General features: G+C 46.6%; 1 protein-coding gene across 1 annotated transcript in view; it reads left to right on the forward strand.

Moving 5' to 3' along the window:
* The window catches only part of LYST (lysosomal trafficking regulator), a 242,995-nt gene that overhangs the window by 1,764 nt on the left and 221,768 nt on the right, over positions 1–19,463 (forward strand). The window contains exon 2 of the mRNA XM_042909178.1: positions 6,355–6,606. The gene's annotated coding sequence lies outside the window, so the exon portion shown is untranslated. The remainder of the gene's footprint in view (positions 1–6,354; positions 6,607–19,463) is intronic.

Below are 19,463 nucleotides of genomic sequence, written 5' to 3' on the forward strand. Positions count from 1 at the left end.
GAAATTCCAACCTCCACAGTTGTCTGCAGTGGTTTCTAGTCATCCCGTGGAACATCCACCCTGCTAAATGTGAATTTTGCACATAACAACTTCCCTGACTCAAACCTGCCTTCGCCTCTGTGGTCACTGCTTTCTGTCTAATTACTCCCAGTCACCCATACACTTGGTGGGATTTAGGAGCCACCGCTCTACGGGCCCCAGGTTCCAGAAGGTTACGCGTGATGATACATTTGTTATGCACCGAGCACTTTTTTTGAGCCCTTAACAATGCTCTACCTCAGGTAACGCCAGAACAACCCTATAAGGTAAGTGCTTTTATAGCCCTCATTTTTTAAAGGAAAACTCTACACCCAGTGTGGGGCTTAAACTCATGACTCCAAGATCAGGAGTTGCACACTCTACCAACCGAGCCAGCCAGGCACCCTATATAACCCTCATTAAAAAAAAATATTTTAGGCAACTGAGGCTAGTAGCTTGTTCATGGACCCCCAGTCAGGAACATGATGAATGTGGGATTTGAAGCCAGATGGTCTGATTGGCATCTCAGCTTTTTTTTTTTTTTTTTTCTTCACGTTAGTTCACATACAGTGTAGTCTTGGCTTCAGGAATAGAACCCAGTGATTGATCACTTACATTTAACACCCAGTGCTCATCCCGAAAGGTGCCCCCCTTAATGCCTGTCACCCATTTAGCCCATCCCCCCACCCAACGCCTCTCCAGCAACCCTCAGCTTGTTCTCTGCATTTAAGAGTCTCTTATGGTTTGTCTCCCATCTTTGTTTTTATCTTATTTTTCCTTGTCTTCCCTTATGTTTGAAACTCTGTTGAGTTTCTCAAATTCCACATATGAGTGAAATCGTAAGATATGTTTGTCTCTGATCTCAGGTTTTTTTCATGTTTATTTTTTTTTGAGGAGGGGAGGGGCAGAGAGAGAGAGAGAGGAAGAGAAACGGAGACAGAGAATCCCAAGCAGGCTCTTCATTGTCAGCTCAGAGCCTGACATGGGGCTTGAACTCACAAAACCACGAGATTGTGAACTGAGTTGAAACCAAGAGTCAGAGGCTTAACTGACTGAGCCACCCAGGTGCCCCCATACCTCGGTTTTAATTCTGACACAGCAGCAGTAAAGAGCACGTTCTTGGAGGCAACCTTCCCAGGCTCAGAACCCAGCTCTTCAACATACTATCTGTGAGATCTTGAGTGAGTGTCCCCACCTGTAAAATGGGGCAGTAATAGGGGCGCCTGGGTGGCTCAGTCGGTTAAGCGGCCGACTTCGGCTCAGGTCATGATCTCGCGGTCCGTGAGTTCGAGCCCCTCGTCGGGCTCTGTGCTGACAGCTCGGAGCCTGGAGCCTGTTTCAGATTCTGTGTCTCCCTCTCTCTGACCCTCCCCCATTCGTGCTCTGTCTCTCTCTGTCTCAAAAATAAATAAACATTAAAAAAAATTTTTAAAAAAATGGGGCAGTAATAATAACACCTCCTGCAGCTGATTGAGATGATTAGATCACTGAGAGGTAAAACGTGCCCGGCACATCGCAAGGATCGTACGGGCTCATCTCTATTTTTCTTACGCTGCACCTGCCTCCATGTTTCAACCCCTGCCTTTAACACTAGGACAGCTTTTTAAACGTTTCATTTTTAAAAAATATCAACTGAAAGAAAAAATAAAAAAATAAAAATAAAAAATCTCACCTTTACCGAAAATTTGCAAGAAACGTACAATGAAATGTTCAGGTCCACTGATTACTAATATTCTGTCCCAATTATTTCACCTCTTTTTCCTCTGTACACTTGCTATCATTACTGATGGTTTTGCTAAACCACCTAAGAGTTGGGTGAATGGCAGTATTTGGCCCTAGCCTGTGGGAACTGGGCGTGTGTGTGTGTGTGTGCACACACATATGTATGTATATAAAACTACCATACAGGGAGCCTGGGTGGCTCAGTCGATCAAGTGTCCGACTCCTGATTTGGGCTCAGGTCATGATCCCAGGGTGGTGGGATCGAGTCCTGTGTCAGGCTCTGTGCTGCGTGTGGAGCCTGCTGAAGGTTCTCTCTCCTTCTCTCTCTCTCTGTCTCCTTTTCCCCCTCTCCCCTGCTCGCACTCTCTCTCTCTCTCTATCTAAACTTTAAAAAAAAAGAAAAACGAAAACCGCTACACAATTGTCATCTTCAGGAAGTTTAGCACTGATACAATATATGACCTAACATGCAGCCCGTATTCAAATTTCACCAATCGACCCAATAACGTCCTTTAGAGAAACTGTTTTTCCCTGTTCCGGGAACCAACCCAGAATCACATGTTGCTTTCAGTTACCATGGCGCACTCGTCTCCTTTAATCTGGGATGGCTCGCTCTTCAGCCTTGTTTTGTCGCTCATGTGGAACCACACAGTTTTTAGAATGCCTCTCGTTTGGGCCTGATTTGTTCCTTGTGATTAGGTTCAGATTATGAGCTTTTGGCAGAAATGCTACAAAAATGTTATCTTCTTACTGTATCGTGCCAAGAGGCACATGATGTTACTTTTAATTTGTGGGGGAGATACCAGGAGACTATAAATATCCTGTTCCTCGCAAACTTGTACCCCGTGGTTTCTAGAACAGACCAGAAGGCCCCACACTCTATGACACAGGCACTCAGTCTGCACCTGGCCGCCCACGCCCTCCCTCATGCTATGTGTTCCTCCCTGCATGCCCCCCTTCTCCCCTACTTTGGGGATCTGCTCCTCGTGCCCCTCCCTGCCTGTCGCAGAGGTTTGCACAGAGGAGGGATTCCATATATACTTGTCAAATCCAAATAAATTTTTAAAAATATGTGATCTGAGGTCCTGTGTATCTGCTCAGGAATAGCAGATACTTTTAGAAAGATTTCATTTATAGCTAATTGAAGTGAGACCTCCAAGAACACAAATATTCTTCTGCCTCCAGGGGACTCAGACAAAGAACTTTGAGTGGCATATATATATATATATATATATATATATATATATATATATGAAAAAGAAAGGAGAGAAGGAGAGACGGGGCGGGGGGAGAGGGCATGAGGGGGGAAGGGAGGGTTCAACATGAATACACCTCCTAACCCAGTGACTCTCCTCCATTCCGTGTTTGTGGTAAAAAAGAGTAAGAGGCCGCTAGGTATTCCTCACTGGGGAGAAAAGAAATTGTGGTGGAGTTGCGTTCATTCATTTACTCAACAAATATTAACTGAGAACCTGTTGTGCCTGGCACTGTTCTATTTGCTGAGGATGTAGCTGTGATTAAAACCAAGTCCCTGGGGCACCTGGGTAGCTCAGTCGGTTGAGCGTCCGGCTTCAGCTCAGGTCACGATCTCACAGCTGGTGAGTTCGAGCCCCTCGTCGGGCTCTGTGCTGACAGCTCGGAGCCTGGAGACTGTTTCAGATTCTGTGTCTCCCTCTCTCTCTCTGCCCTCCTCCGTTCATGCTCTGTCTCTCTCTGTCTCAAAAACAAATAAGCATTGAAAAAAAAAAACAACAAGTCCCTGCTCTCAATGCTAACAAACAACGGACAGCTGTTACCCGCATGCGCAAACACACACGTGCACACACTCACACGCTCGCACATGCATATCAGGGCTACAGGGAGAAGGGCAGGGAGAGAATACTTTGCATCACCGGAAGTAACGAACTAGGTTTACAAACGCTAATGTAAATAAAACTTAAAAACGTGGTCACTGGGAAGAAGACATAGAATAAAATCGATGGCACGGGGCCATCTGTAGGGCTTAAGGACGTATACGCAAAGTGATGCTGTATGTGCATATGTGTGTATACATATACGTGTATATCTGTGTACACATTCGGGTATACGCCTGTATCTAAGGACGTGGACGTCGATGTGTGCGTTCAGGTGTCCGTGTATATCTAGAGACATATATTTACACGGGTTGGTGTGTAAACCAGATGTCAGTGAGAATGGATGTTGGCGAGGGAATAAAGGGGAGACAACGTAAAATGAAGCAGATAAGCTTCGCCTGAATGGATAAGAGGAGGCCAGGAGCCAAGGTGTCTCAATTGAATGGACCTGAGGTCCAAAAAGAGAGGGGAAGGGGGACTTTGCTGCCGAGTACAAAGAAATGAATGACTTTCCTTCCTCCCTACATCCTGGGACTAGGGCCGTCTGGACTCTCTCCACTTCTCCCCTCTGTACCTTCCCCCCCCTCCCCCGGCCCCCAGAGCCGAGCGGCAGGGGCGAGCCGGTAACAGGAGGAACGGGGGACTACGAGGCAGGGAGCCCTCCCAGGCTGTGACTACTGTCACTTTGTCACACAGGCCCGGTTCATGTTCCAGCTCCATCACTTACTGGACACGCGATCTTTGGGCAGATTGCTTAACTTTTCCCATCTGTGAACTGAGAATGATAATAATCCTTTCAGGGGATGGTGGTGAGGACCCCGTGGGCCAATGCCCTTAAATCCCTCATCGCCAGACCCGGACCACAGCGCATTCTTGGAAATTCTTAGTTTTTAGCATTCTTATCTTTTGCTGCCATAAGAAGATTGCCAAACTAGCTCCAGAACAGCTCTCGGAATGCTTGGAACACGGCTGGTAGGCTCTGGGCAGGGTACTGGTGACTTTTGCCAAATGACGCCTGCGGCTTTCACTTTCTAAACATGGCAGACTTGACCCTCCTCCAGCATCAGGGTCTGAAGATCATTCCAGTACACACACTCGGGCTGGGCGTGTTCCCATGACTGAACCGGAGGAAAGCCCGCACTGCCCTGCTGATATTCTTTCCGGGAAGCTACTGAAGTGCTCGTGTTTAGTTTTCAACACACGGTGCTTAGGACAGATTCTTCTTTCTGGACATTTGGGATGGGGTCACATGAGTGATTGGGTCCAAGCAGCGGGAAGGAGGCACGTGTGGGCACCCGGGACCGTGAGCAGGCGTGTGTCCCCTCCTTCTAGGTGGCGGCTGAGTTCCCACCTCTGATTTTCCTTTTAACGGCAGGGCACTCAACCCTCAGCCCAGGCCAGTGTAGATGCCTGACGTCGGCACGATAGCTTTGGCAGGAATTATGAGCCCTGTTTTGAAATCTGTGCTTCTCAGAGGCAGCGTGGCAATAATGACAGGAGGGCCCAGAGTTTCACCGGGACGAAAGTGAAGCAGCTCTTTGTGGGTGGGACTACAGAACCCTCAGATCTGCTTCACCCTCTGTGTGGTGGACAGGAGGACAGGAGGGCCCCCTGGGAGGAGTGGCGACACGCATCTGTGAGCCCCCACCAGATGCGTTTCTGCCCTCAAAAGCACAAGTCAACAATCCCAAGCGCGGCCCTTGGGATTGACTTCTCAGAGGTCTGCAGAAGGTGCTAGACTTTGCACTCCTTGTGGTCGGGGGGCTGTGCCTAATTGATCTTGTTGTCCCAGAGGCTGGCACAGGGCTGGGCTCAAAGCAGCTGTTCTTTAAGGGTTTGCAAAATAGAACCAAGCGTTGAGGGAAATTGATTAAAGCTTAAAACCAAAGGTGGCTGTCACATCTTTTTGCCGTGCGGCCAGCTAAAATGAACGCCAACTCTTACAGACAGAAGGGCACACACCCACCACCTATTGGCTTCTGAGATTTTTTTTTTCCCTTTAGAAATGCAAACTGCAGGGTCTCCCAGGATGCTGTTCGCAAGAACATTCTCGCCAGCGTGATAGTACATTCCTGTTTGCATTGGTGCAGTAGAATTCATGCACCTGAAAAATGCCTCTGATTCATCCTTTCCCTCACTCTCCAAAGCAAGGTCACTGGGGCATCTCCAGTCTACACTGCAGGCTCCCGCTGGGAGCAAAGCTGTGGGGAGCAAGCACAGTCGGTGAAGGAGGAGAGAGAGAGGGGTTGGTCTCTTTCCTGCCACCTGGGGTCCAGTCTTTCCTTAAGCCTGCTGAGTCAGAACCCTTATGCTTAAAGAAACAAGAAACAAAGGTTCCTTTTGCTCTTTGGTGTCCTGAATCTGGCCTTCCAAATCGTCTCAAAGTATTTTGTTCTTCCAAGTAGCTGCTGACAAGCTGCAATCCATTTTAGGCAGAGAGGAGTCGCATGAACACGGAGTGTTGAGCTCATGTCCCTGGCACACTCTGAGTCCGTTGCGGACTCCCTTACGCCGTTTACTGTGAACGCCTTTTTTTTAGAACGAGCTACCTGAATCACAGATTATTACGAATATATTATTACACATGGAAAATTTCCCTCAGAGATTCCCCAGCCTCCCTAGCCAGTGTAGAGTCAAAAGAAGTTCTCTCTCTCTCTCTCTCTCTAGATCAACTAAATCTATCAGGAAAGAATTTCGCCTTCTTAGTCATTGCCTTATATACAATGGTAGCTGAGTTGATATTCTCCTTTTTCTCCTCCAGCAAATCCATCTCAGTTCTGAAAAGAGCGAGCCGAAAAGCCACTTTTCCAACTCGGATCCCGAAGGTCAGTTTCATCACAAAGAGGACAGCTTTTCACTTTACCGCCAATCAAATTCTTCTTAGAGAAGGAGACAAAGACAGCTGTCCTCGATGCTGGGTATCAGAAGACATTGAGAGATCTAGTGGTTTCTTGACTAATGGACATTTTCTGGTGGCCCATGTCCCAGAACCAGAGCCTACGAGGAAGATCAGGTAAGGAACAGTGTGGGGAACACACAAGTGGAAGCAGGGTAAGTTTGGTCTGAAATGCCGCTCTGCCGTTACCACCTGTGTTTCCTTGAGCGAGATCCAGAACTTCTCTGCTGCTTGCGGTGGAAGACAGTCTAGCTGAGCACCTGGGTTCAAATCCTGGCTCTGTGTTTTGTTTTTGAGCAACTTACTGAATATACCTCGGCCTCAACGATCTCAGTTGTAAAATGAGAGTGATAATTGTACCTACTTATAGAGTTGTCCTGAGGATTAAATGATTTAACGTGTGTAAAGGTTATGGAAGAAGGCCAGGGACTATGGCAATCACTCAGAAAAAGAAAGGAAATGTAGCTAGTAACACTTATAAAATGGGGTTAATAATGCCTACCTTATGGGAGAGTCTTAGAGAAGAAGTGAAGAGCCAACATTTAAATATCAGGCATCCGTTAGGTCCTTCAGCAATGCTTCCATCCCTCCCCTTCTGTCTTTTTTTTTTAAGTTTATTTACTGAGAGAGAGAGAGAGAGAGAGAGAGAGCGCGCGCGCATGAGCAGGGTAGGGACAGAGAGAGAGTGAGAGAGAGAATCCCAAGCAGGCTCCATGCGGTCAGCTCAGAGCCCGACGCGGAGCTCGATCCCAGGAACAGTGAGATCATGACCTCAGTCGGATGCTTAACCAACTGAGCCACCCAGGCGCCCCACCCCCATCCCTCCCCTACTAACATTGGTATACCTAAAATATTTACATATCATGAGCACACGCAGAAGCTTCGAAAGGAGAAAAAGCAGGAAGCAGATTCTGGGGTGAGGGTGTGTTAAAGCACACAGAAGGTGGGAGTGTTGTTACCCACAGCAGCCTAGGTCCCAGGACATCCCCCGTGCTCTCTGGCATTGCTGTGCCTCCGGCCTTGGAGCTCAGCAGAGCGGGACCCTCTGAGGCGCTGGACTGGACTCTCTCTCTTTGATGAACCTCTGTCTGCACGCTGACTTTATCAAGGCTCCAGGACGGTCTACCCTCATCTGAAAGTCCTGTCCACCCTCCAGAGCAAGGGTTGGCAACCTTCTTCTTAAAGAGCCACATAAGAAATATTTTCTGCCTTGTAGACCATATGATCTACATCACAGCTATTAGATTCTGCCATTATAGTTCTAAAGCACCAGGGACTGTACCTAAACGAATGGACCTCTTCCAGTAAAAGTTTGTTTGGGAAAACTGAAATTTCAATTTCATTTCATTTCCACCAGTCACGAAATGGTTTTCTTCTCTTGGTTTTTTCTCAACTATTTGTAAATATGCAAACCATTCTTAGTTCACAGACCGCACAAAAACAGGCATGGGGCTGAACTTGACAAGAGGGCCCTAGTTTGCCGATCTCTGCGAACCCCTTTTCTGGTTTAGAGTATTTCCTTTGGATAATGTCTAGTCACCGTTATTTATTTTTTTCTTCTAATGTGACACTAGCCTTATGGGCTTGCCACAATGTATGTGGGATATGTTCTTGGGTGGACGTGCCTTTTAAAAAAATTTTTTTTATTTACTTATTTGAGACAGAAAGATAGAGCTTGAGTGGAAGAGGGACAGAGAGAGAGGGAGAGAGAATCCCAAGCAGGCCCTGAGCCATCAGCACAGAGCCCCAGTTCAGGGCTTGAACTCACAAACCATGAGATCATGACCTGAGCAGAAGCCAAGAGTTGGATGCTTAACTGACTGAGCCACCCAGGCACCCCTTGAGTGGACGTGCTTTTGAGTATAACATTTGGGTATCTATGAACTATGTTATGGGGCTCCTATGAAAATGGACTTGGGAAGCCTCGAGCTTTTTATTCTCCATTTCCATTTCTGAATCAGTGCCTGGTAGGCACCCATTAATTAATTGTTTTATTATGATAAAATACATGAAAGATAAAAACTACCATTGTAACCATCGTAAAGTACGCACCTCGGTGGCATGACAGATGTTCGCGGTGTCGGGCGATCACCACTCTCCCCGGTCCCCAAGCTTTCTCTTCATGCCGCTGTTAATTCATTCTTCCACCCTCTGAACGTTACCTGTGTCGAATGCAAGCTTGGAGACGTCAGGGTCCATCTTGCAAGCAACAGCCTGCACTTCAGAAACATGGGAACAGCCCTGCCTTTGTTGAGTTCAGAGTCAGAGAGGGAAATTAAAACAGCCAGTCTGATTTTCAGGAAAAAAACAGCAGTTGCGTTTAATGGATCTTAATATTTTGTCTTGCTTTCTCTCTTATTTTATTTTCATGTTAGACATGCAGTGATACCGACCATGATTTTGTAGGTTTTGGTTTTCGAGGCTTCTCCAAAAAATGAGTTCTTTTCTCCTAAAATGGCCAGAACTTCAGTCTCTCTTTCTTGCTGAAGAGCTGGTACCCCTAGACGATTCTCCAAAAAATGAGTTATTTTCTCCTAAAATGGCCAGAACTTCAGTCTCTCTTTCTTGCTGAAGTGTTGGTACCCCTAGACGACACAAGGACCAAACCCAATGATGGCCGGTTGACATGAAGTAAAATAAATGGGCATACGGTTTCCTCATACTTTTTCAGGATGCATCTTTGACATGTTGGTAAAGTAAAATAGTAAACAGCCTGAGATACTACTGACTCTATATCTGTGTGAGGCCTTGGTGTGGCTCTATGTCAGGCAACCCTCTATTTAACACAAGGAAAGACCTACAAGTGTCTTTCACGCTCTTGAGCTATTTGTCTCAATATCTGGTTCCTCTGAATCAGGCATCATCAGCCTCATGCAGAAAGTAGACAGAGAACGAGCCGGGAAGGGGCAGAGACAGAAGGAGACACAGAATCCGAAGCATGCTCCAGGTGCTGAGCTGTCAGCACAGACCCACATGCAGGGCTCGAACTTGCTAACTGTGAGATCATAGCTGAGCTGGGGTCAGATGCTTAACCCACAGAGCCACCCAGACGCCCGTCCCTATTTCTTTGCATGAGGGAGAAATATGCTTTATGAACCTTGTGACTTGGCAAATATGCAGGGGGGGAGGCAGGGGAGGGAAAGGGAGGTTGAGGTCCGTACAGAGGTGATTTAAGTCCCGCATCATAAGCAGACATGGAGGAAACCAGTTTTCCCCATACAAGGTGATAGTTTTCTCCGAACTGAGTTGATAGCCTCTCTAATACATTATTTTCCCCCCAAATAAATATTGACTGACTAAAGTTGCCTTCATAGTCACCATAACTCTTGTTAGTTTTATGGATACAATGTACCTAAATACCTATACACATATGCGTATATATTTATATATACACACATATACATATATTGCACATACACATATACCTACACACGTGCACACACACGTATACAGACATGCACATGCATTCATACACCTTTTCATACATACATACATTCATACATACATGCACATATGCATTCAACATTTATATCATCTTTTTTCCCCCCTCCGGAAGGAGAAGGGATAACAAATTGCTTAGGCTATTTGAGTTCAGTGGAAGAATGTGTTTTCCCCCGTGACCTGCTCTCAGGCAGGAGTTGTTACAACATCAGAGTGTGAATCCAATTACCGAGTTGCCATTCTTGTGCTCACCTGTCAGCGTTGCTGCACGCGACAGAAAGGAAATAGACCCTTCGGAATAGTCAGGGGCCCGTGATCTCTGGCACCAAGAGTGTGTTGGAAACGTGACAAAAGTAATGAATGTGGTGAGCAGCACCCTGCCCGCTCGGGACTATTTGCACAATTGCTACTGTACTTGTGTGTCTGTCTGAATTATAGCAGGATGGAAACCCGTGGGACTGGCTGCAGAATTTGACATGGGGGAAGGCCCTGTAATTGGATCGTTGGACATGAGCCTTGAGGGTCCTTGGCTTTGTCTTTTAGGCTGACTTGTCTGGACCATGCTACACCATCTCCAAAATCCCAAGGTGCTTTTAGCCAATAAAACGAAAGACTCCGCATCAGACTGGCTTTAGCGGGCATCCTCTGAGCTGTTTTTCCCCCAATGCGGGCATCACCACTGAGGCCTCCAGCAGCTTCTGCTCTAACTCAGCACAGGAACTGCACTCAGAAGAATCTGTGCTGAGTTGAATGCTCTGGTGTTGCTGTCTTACAATCCTCAATTTTTGAGCAAGGAGCCCCTGAATTTTCATTTTTCCCTGGGCCTGACAAAGTATGTGTCTGGTTGTGCCAGCACACGTGAGCTCCCTGAACCCACGACCCACAACAGCACGTTTGCCTGGGTGTTCAGCAATTATCTAGAACCTTCTCCCTGGCAGCCCGTGACAGTCCCTTGGAGAGTGTTTTTCCCATGCACTCCATGGCAGCACCTCAGGCCACTGAATCAGAGGCTCTGGGAGAGGCAACCTGGAATCTGTAGATTTCAACAACTCGCCGGACTGAACCAAGTTTGGAAACCGCTACCTAAAGGCAAGCCACCCTTTCCCACATATAAACCGTATAAACGGACCATAAATGGGCGTCTGGTCCATTACCACGCACTGGGGTTGGTAGGTTTACTATTTATTATCCCCATTTTACAGGAGTAACTAAGGACCTGGGAGACTATGTGACTTGTCCTAGAGCTAGAATGGGGCTTGGACTCAGTGTATTTGCCTTTTGGGGGGGGGGGGGGGGGGGCTTCTCTTTCCGCTGTCCATGGTACTGTTCGTGTGTGTGTGTGTGTGTGTGTGTGTGTGTGTGTGTGTATGTGTGTGTGTGTGCATGCGCACGGGTGTGCGTATCTGTGTGTGTCTTGAGATCTATGCTTGCTGTACTGTGTTTAGACCATGACCTTGGAACCAACTTGAGCACACAGGCCACGTCCAGGCACCACCCACTTGAAACCACCTCTAACCATTCCCAGCCACTCCCTACGCTGTGCTCTCATGATCTTTGCGTAGAGCTGTGTGGAACAGTCAGGTGCTCATCTGCTCACATCTTTCCCCCATTACACTCTGGGCTCTTTGAAGTGGTCGCAGTGCAGTGACGGGTGCACTTTAATTAGGTGTGGACAGGCCCAGGTTTGCCTCTCAGTTCGGCCAGTGTAGGGCTGCCGTGCAAAGTCCCACACTGTGTGGCTTTAAACCACAGAAATGTACTGTGTCACAGCTCTGAGGCTCCGAAGTCTGAAATCGATTCTTGGCAGGGTGGTCCCTTAGGAGGGCTGGCGGGAGAGAGTCTGTTCTATGTCTCTCCCGTAGCTTCTTGCTGTTTGCCAGCCATCTTTGGCAATCCTTGGCTTGTAGAAGCATCTTCCCAATTTCTGCCTCCGTCTTCGCATGGAGGTCTTCCCGTGTGCACGTCTGGATCCAAATTTCTCTTTTTTATAAGGACCACCAGTCATGTTAGATTAGGGTCCACCCTAATGATTTTATTTCAACTCGACTGCTTCTGGAAAAAGCCTGTCTCCAAATAAGGTCACACTGTGTGGTACTGGGGGTTAGGACACCAGTATAATCTTTTAAGGGGGACACAGTTCAGCCCATAACAGCCAGTGAGTGACTAGATTCATGACTTTGAGCAAGTATCTGAGACTCACAGAATCTCAGTTTCTTTATCTGTGAAATCAGGATTTTAAAAATATCTACTACAGTCTTTAAAATATTTTTTGATGTTTTATTTATTTTTGAGATACAGACTGAGTGCAAGTTGGAGAGGGGCAGAGAGAGAGGGAGGCTCCAGGCTCCGAGTTGTCAGCACAGAGCCCAACGTGGGGCTTGAACTCATTAGCTGTGAGATCATGTCCTGAACCGAAGTTGGGTGCTTACCCGACGGAGCCACCCAGGCACCCCTACGGGCTTTTTTTTTCTTAATTTTCATCAGATTAGACACCACACTTAATTTTTTTTTTCTTTTGGGGCACCTGGGTGGCTCCGTCAGGTAAGCGTCCGACTCTGGCTCAGATCATGATCTCACGGTTCGCGACTTCAAGTCCTGCGTCAGGCTCTGTGCTGACAGCTCAGAGCCTGGAGCCTGCTTCACATTCTGTGTCTTCCTCTCTCTCTGCCCCTCCCCACTTTCACTCTGTCCCTCTCTCAAAAAATAAGAAAAGAAATCTTTAAAGAAAATATTTTTTTCTTTTCTATTTATCTGTTTAGTATTTATTTATTTTTGAGAGAGGCAGCGTGCACATGGGGGAGGGGCAGAAGTAGTCTCCAGGTTCTGAGCTGTCAGCACAGAGCCCAACACGGGGCTTGAAGTCGTGAACTGTAAGATCATGACCTGAGCCAAAGTCAGACACTTGACCAGCTGAGCCACCCAGGCACCCTCTTTTTTTTTCCTTTTTAAAAGCGAGGTGCAGAACAGTGAGGTTAGTTGCTATAATCTGGCTTAAAGGAGATGGGCAACTCGCCATCCATTCTGTGCGTGCGTGTGCGTGCACGCAGGTGTGCGTCCCATAGGCTGGGACTATCTAAATCATGGGACCATCAGAACCTAAGGCAGACTAACAGAAACCACATAGCATACAAACATGATGACTTCACATTTTCACTCCAATGCAAGGGGATATCAGCAATGAAATCAAGAACTAGGCAACTTTGCTGCTGCTAAATCAGCTTTATCATTTTCTTCACAATGAGTGGCATCTTCCCCAAGTTTCCTGATCAGACCCACTAAAAGCACAGCCTCTGTCCCCCGATAGTCAGGTCTGGTTGGCCTGGCCAGGGGATCTGCATTTTACCAGCTCCCCAGGTGAGCCTTATAGGACGAGCCTGGGAACACAGATGTAGCAGGACCCGATTTCTTGCCTTGGCTTCCCCGACCCGGAGTGACCTTCGTTTCTTCAACTTTGACCTCGTGCCTGACTTGGAGTTGAGATCACAAAGTCCTTTCCAGCCCTAAAATGCCACCCCTTTTCGCGCTGCTCCAGGCTTGTCCACACCGCAGCATGCTCCTTGAATTGCACCTGACCTCTTTCCTCTTCCACGCGTCCTCCCACCAGCTGGGGAGGCACGCGGTCCATGCTCAGTGGGGGGCTGGCCAAGCTGACCTGCTGATGGACCCGTTTGAATGGGGGCAAAGAGCAGCTGACCGTGGTGGGGGGTGGGGGTTGCACAGGAGCAGAACAACTTCAGTAGAGTCTCTTCCCCTGAAGCGGCGGACAGACCAGCTTCTTCCGCCTTTGCGGGCAGCTTGTGGACCAGCTGGGTGTGTTCGTTTTAGGCTCACCTTTTACCAGAGCTGCTTTGTGAATCATTGTTAGGAAACGCACTTGGTTCTGGAGAGGCCGTTGGCAGCCGCCGTGTTTTAGGATAAGCAGATTGTTTTGCTGGTTTTGTTTTGTTTCACTGGATAAGAGGGCGAGGGACCCTCCCACTGTACTGGTGGACGTGCCCAATGATGCAGCAGCTTTGGAAAACAGTTTTGCAATTGATTAAAATGCTAAACACAGAGTTACCATATGGCCCTAGAGCAGTGCGAGCATACATCTACCCAGAAATGTGTGCATGAATGTTTGTAACAGCATTAATCATAGTAGCCAAAAGGTGGAAACGACCCAAATGCCCATCAACGGATGACTGCCTGAGTTCTGCTACACCCACAAAGTGGAATACTCTTTGGTCATAAAGAATGAAGTACTGGGGGTGTCTGGATGGCTCAGTAGGCTAAGCGTCCGACTCTTGATTTCAGCTCAGCTCACGACCTCACGGTTGTGGGATCAAGCCCCGCGTCGGGCTCCACGCTGAGCACGGAGCCTGTTTGAGATTCTCTCTCTCCCTCTGTCTCTGCCCCTCCCCCCCTCAAAATAAATAAATATTTTTAAAAAGAATGAAGTACTGTTATTTGCTACAACTTGGATGATCTTCAAAAGCATAACATGAAGTGACAGATACGAGACACAAGAAGTTACATATTGCACGTTTCCGTTTATATGAAATGTCCAGAGGAGGCACATCCCTAGAGACAGAAAGCAGATGAGTGGTTCCTGCCATGCCTTGACAGGGAGGGGAAGCCACAGAGGCCACTTCATGCCTTCAGGGATGTTCTGGGGTGATGAAAAAGTTTTGAAACTAGACGGAGGTGATGGTTGCACAACACTGATGCACGAAATGCCACTGAGTCATATGCTTTAAAAACGGTTCATTGTTTGTTCTATAAATTTCACATCAATAAAAATAGAGCAAAGAGTAGGGGAGGGTGCGGTGAAGGGCAGGAAGGAAGAATGGGACAGAACGCGAGGGAAGCAGTATTATTACGCCCCAAGTGCATTTTCTTCGTTTTAAGGATAATGTGACCATTGTGTCACTAAAATAGAACAGAGCATTCCACTGAGTGCCTCTGAGCCATGGAAGCTCCAGCCCTTCCTTTCAGCAGGAGAAATCTTTGATACCGGAAGTCACAAGATGCGCTGGCCAACATCAAGTCTACGGGTTGACTGGCTGAGGCCCCTCTGGCTTTCCTCGCTCTCAATACCTCCAGCTCAGAGGACTCGGCTCTGAGACAGGCACATAAGGTTCTCCCAGTTCTGGGAGCTGATTGAGCACCTCGGGACTCGGGGGGCATGGGGTCTCAGGGGGAGAGCGAGCCCTTCTGGGCTACAGGATCACCAAGCCCCCGTGTAGGGACCCCCTTTTTGTCAGCTCTTGGCTGCATAAGTCCTATGTGTCCTAGTGCTCAGCAAGGTAAAGACTCAGATTAAACACCACCACCAAAAGCCTGGGGGGGATTCGAGCTGAACGACGGAGAAGACGTGCTGGTTGGCCAGTCCAGAGAGAGCACGTGGGAGAGCTTCCGGACAGTCCTTCACCGCTGGCTTTGCCACTCTTCTGTCCCGGTCCCTTCCAGACAGGTCTGGATGAAGGTCACAGGCAGGCCTGACCAGTTCAGGATGCAGACAGAGTTCTGCAGAATTCACTCACCAGTCAGGCCCACGCGGGCTGTCTGAATGGTGGATCTTGGCTGCTTACCCGGACTCGCTTCTCCAGGACCACTCTGTTAAGGGTTTGGTGTCTACCGTCAGGCTTCACCGCCGCCGCCAACATCACCCTAAACCGGGTCTCTGATTAAATCTCTGTCCCGTCATGCGCGCTCAGCACTAACTATGAACATTCCTGGATTCAGGGTCTAGATTGACAGTCGCTGCAGAATCTTCAACTGAGAAGCTATTTGAAAAGAGGCAGGTGTAACCCCTAAACACAGGTCTTGCCACAGTCAGAGGGAGGGGCTTGGGGCGCGTGCCCAGCTGCTCCCATGTGCACGTTTTTCCCCAGAGCTGAGCGGTTGGCTGCCCCCAGTATACCGGGACCCTGAGATCTCCAGAACAGCCGGGCAGCCCCTTCTAGCAGTTCAAGAAGTGCTTTGGGGTTCAAGGTCAACCCTCCATAGATGACCTTCTTTGCTTTACAGCTACCTGGTGGATCCCTGCTGGAATCCCCTCATCAAAGGGAGAAGAGGGGGTGGTCCTTGAAGGAAGGAGTCTATCAAGCCCTCTTTAGAAGTCCTCACTGCACTGAGTCTGTTCTGATGCAAAACTCACTGTTCCCTTAGATTCCTGTTATGGTTGCTATTTTCTCCTTATTTGAGTATTTTGACACATGACTTCGTTGTTCTCCAGCCTAAGACTTTCAGTAACGCACACGGTTTTTTAATCAAATAATTAAAACTAAATGACAAATTTTAATTTCCATTAAAAATTTAGATGTCATTTAAAGTTCACTGAAAACCGAGTTATATTTGCTTTAAAAAAAGATGCGGCATAGCTGTGAGACTGGAGGCCTGAAAGTCCCCATCCCTCCCTCCCACATCACCTCACCGTTCCCCAGCCCCACAAATGTAATCCTGCCTGAATACCATCCTCCTACGCCGAAGGCAGAAATCTGTGCCCGATCTTGTCTCCTGGGCTGGAGCGCACAGATCACATCACAGATCACATGGGGTGGCCACTCATGCTTCTTAATCAGAGCATCAGATGATTTAGTTGATGTGGCTGTGCTTTTGTTTTGATAAAGCTTCTCTCTGGCGAGGCGCTCTCTGAGCTTATGGGCCTTTCCTTGGCTCAACTTCAATAGCTCGATTAACTTCCTGTGCTGAGGGCCCTTGAGCCAAGACTTCTTCTCATGTGAGTCACCGTCAGAGCCTGAACCTCCTTCAGAGTGTAGGTTCAGGCAGGAGGGCCGATCCACAGGTGGCTTGGGTGCTGTGAAAAAAGAGCCCCGGAATGGGAGACTGAAGTCTGGCTTGAATTCTGGCTTTGCCCCTTAGTAGCTGTGTGACTTTGTACAAGTTTGCTAACGTCTCTGGGCTTCTATTTCTGCATCCGTCCAAGAGGGCTTACAAACAGGAAGTGAAGAGAGAAAGGAGGTCAGGTCAGGCTGGGACTTTCTTGTTTAGCTATCTTGACTGTCCTCTGTCCTCCCAGAGCCTCAGGGGTGAGCTCTGGTGAAGGGGAGAGACTCAGCCTGTCTCTGGGAGCTCCTGCAGAAATTAGAAGAGCAAATGTATGTACTGTGCCTGGCACGTGAAGAAATGTTTTCATTGACTATAAAACAAAGATAAAATATACCATCTGTATCTACCTGCACAGACTTCTGAAAGGATCCAATTAACAATATATGTGAAAATACACCGTAGACTATAAAGCCCAGTAGGAGCATCGTCATCATGATTAGAATCTGTATTTTCTCTCAGACCTTTCAAACCTTCAAAAAGTTGAAAAAAAGCATTACAACAAACATCTGACCATCCTTTCCCCGGATTCACCAATTATTAACACTTGCTCACTCTCTGTATCTCTGTCTGCTTGCTCTCTGTCTATTTATGGTCTATCTGTGATTTGTGAAGCCATTTGAAAGTAAGTTACAGACATCAGACCTTACACCCAAGCAATTTAGCATATACCTCCTAAGCATGACACTATTCTCCTACGCAACTGAGTATAGTTATTACTCAAGGACTTTAATGTATATATACTAATATTAAAAACACACAGTCTATACCACATGCAGTCTATAAATTGCCCCGGTTACCCCCACAATCTCCCTTAGAGCTATTTTTGTGGTTGTTCCAAAACAGGTTCCCACATTTCATCTGGTTATTACATCTCTTTAATCCTCTGTAATCTAGAACTGAGCCATCCAATATGGAAGCCCCTGGCCATGTGGCTATTGAGTGCTCGACATGTGGCTTGAAATGTACATTGTACTAAAGACTCAACACACACACAAACTAACGCAAGCTATCTCACTGGTAATCCCGTATACTGATTGCATGTTGAAGTGTTAATACATTGAATATATTGGACTAAAAATATAAAATTAAAATTATTTGTTGAACTTATTAATTAATAATTACCATTTTAAATGACTAAGATTAATTTTACCTGTTTCTTTTATTTTTAATGTGGCAATGTAAATTTTTTAAATTGCATATATGGCTCTCGTATTTCTATTGGACGGTGGTGTTCCAGAATATTCTTTCCTGCCTTATTTTTTTCTTTTGTGACAGAGTTTTTTAAGAGTCAAAGCCCATTGTCTTGTAGAATGGCCTATAATCTGAACTTGTGTAGATCGACTAGATTCTGGTTAAATCTTCCTGATAAGAATATGACCTAAGTGGGGTTGGTACTTTACAGCGCATCACATCGTGGGGTTCGTTTGTCTCTGTTGGGATTACAAAGTCTCATCACTTGGTTAAGTAGCATCTGCCAGATCTCTTCAATATAGTGGTGACTTCCCCCCGTTGTAATCAATAAAGAACCTCAAGGGAGATCCTTGGAGACCAAGTGACAACCTCCTCCTCCTACAACCTTTTACCCAATGGTTTTAGCATCTAGTGATGATCTTTGACTCTATCAATTATGCATCAGTGGTTGCAAAAAACACACACATCTTAACTTTTCATTGAAACTCAATGGCTTGACTAATTTCCTGTTCATGTCTTTTATGCTGAGACAGGATGTGAACAATTCACTGCTTTCTAAATCCCATCATGTTGCTGATTGCATAGTGTTTTGTTGCATAGACTCTGGAATACAACATAGTTTATGTATAATCTTTCTTGCTGATTATTTAGGTCGTTTCTTTCTTTTTTACTCTTAAAAATATTGATTGCATGAACATCCTTTTACCCTGCCCATACAGCCGTTTCCTTCTTTGAGATATATTCCTAGAAGTGATATTACTGAGTATGTTTAGTTGGATTTTGACACATATAGTCAGATTGCCCTCCAGAAGTATTGCACACTTTTAAAAGTTCACACTTTTAGTGAGTCACCCAGGAGCTTTCAGCTGTGAAGGAACAACAATCCCAACACAGATTAGCTTAAATAATAAAGATATTTCTTTTTCTCACATAAACCAGTACTCCAATGAAAAGTATAATAGTATTTTTACTCGATTTCATGTTTTGGAAAGACACGGGCTATGACTGGCCAAACAAAGTTCATGTTATAGTGTGAAAGCAGTGGCCTTACATACTCAGATTCCATTCTAGAGCTGGAGACGGGTGGCTACCTGAACACCTCTGACTCCTGCTTGGAAAGGAAGAATGGATACCCAACACTTTGTCTACACGGGGTAGCCAAGCACACTTTTCCCCAAGCCCTCCTCACCTTGGACATCGTTCAGCCTCCCAGTCTTTGCCAATCTAATAAGTGAATAAACTATCTTTCTAAAATTTCATCCATACAACAGTGATATTTCATGGGCAAGTAATATTTTATAGTGCAAGCTCTTGTCAGAAATTTGCTGGGTTCACTCTGGAACCATCACTTATCTGCTGTGCAACACTGAGCAAGTTACTTAACCTCTCTGTTGAGGGGCCTCTGGCTCCTCATATCTAAAATGGGGATAATCATAGCTATAATATATAAAATCTCAGTGTTATACAAATAACAGGTAACACCAGTTATTGTAGGATAATGGTGACATTGA

Source organism: Panthera leo, chromosome D2 (assembly GCF_018350215.1).
Source record: "Panthera leo isolate Ple1 chromosome D2, P.leo_Ple1_pat1.1, whole genome shotgun sequence".
NCBI classification, from domain to species: domain Eukaryota; kingdom Metazoa; phylum Chordata; class Mammalia; order Carnivora; family Felidae; genus Panthera; species Panthera leo.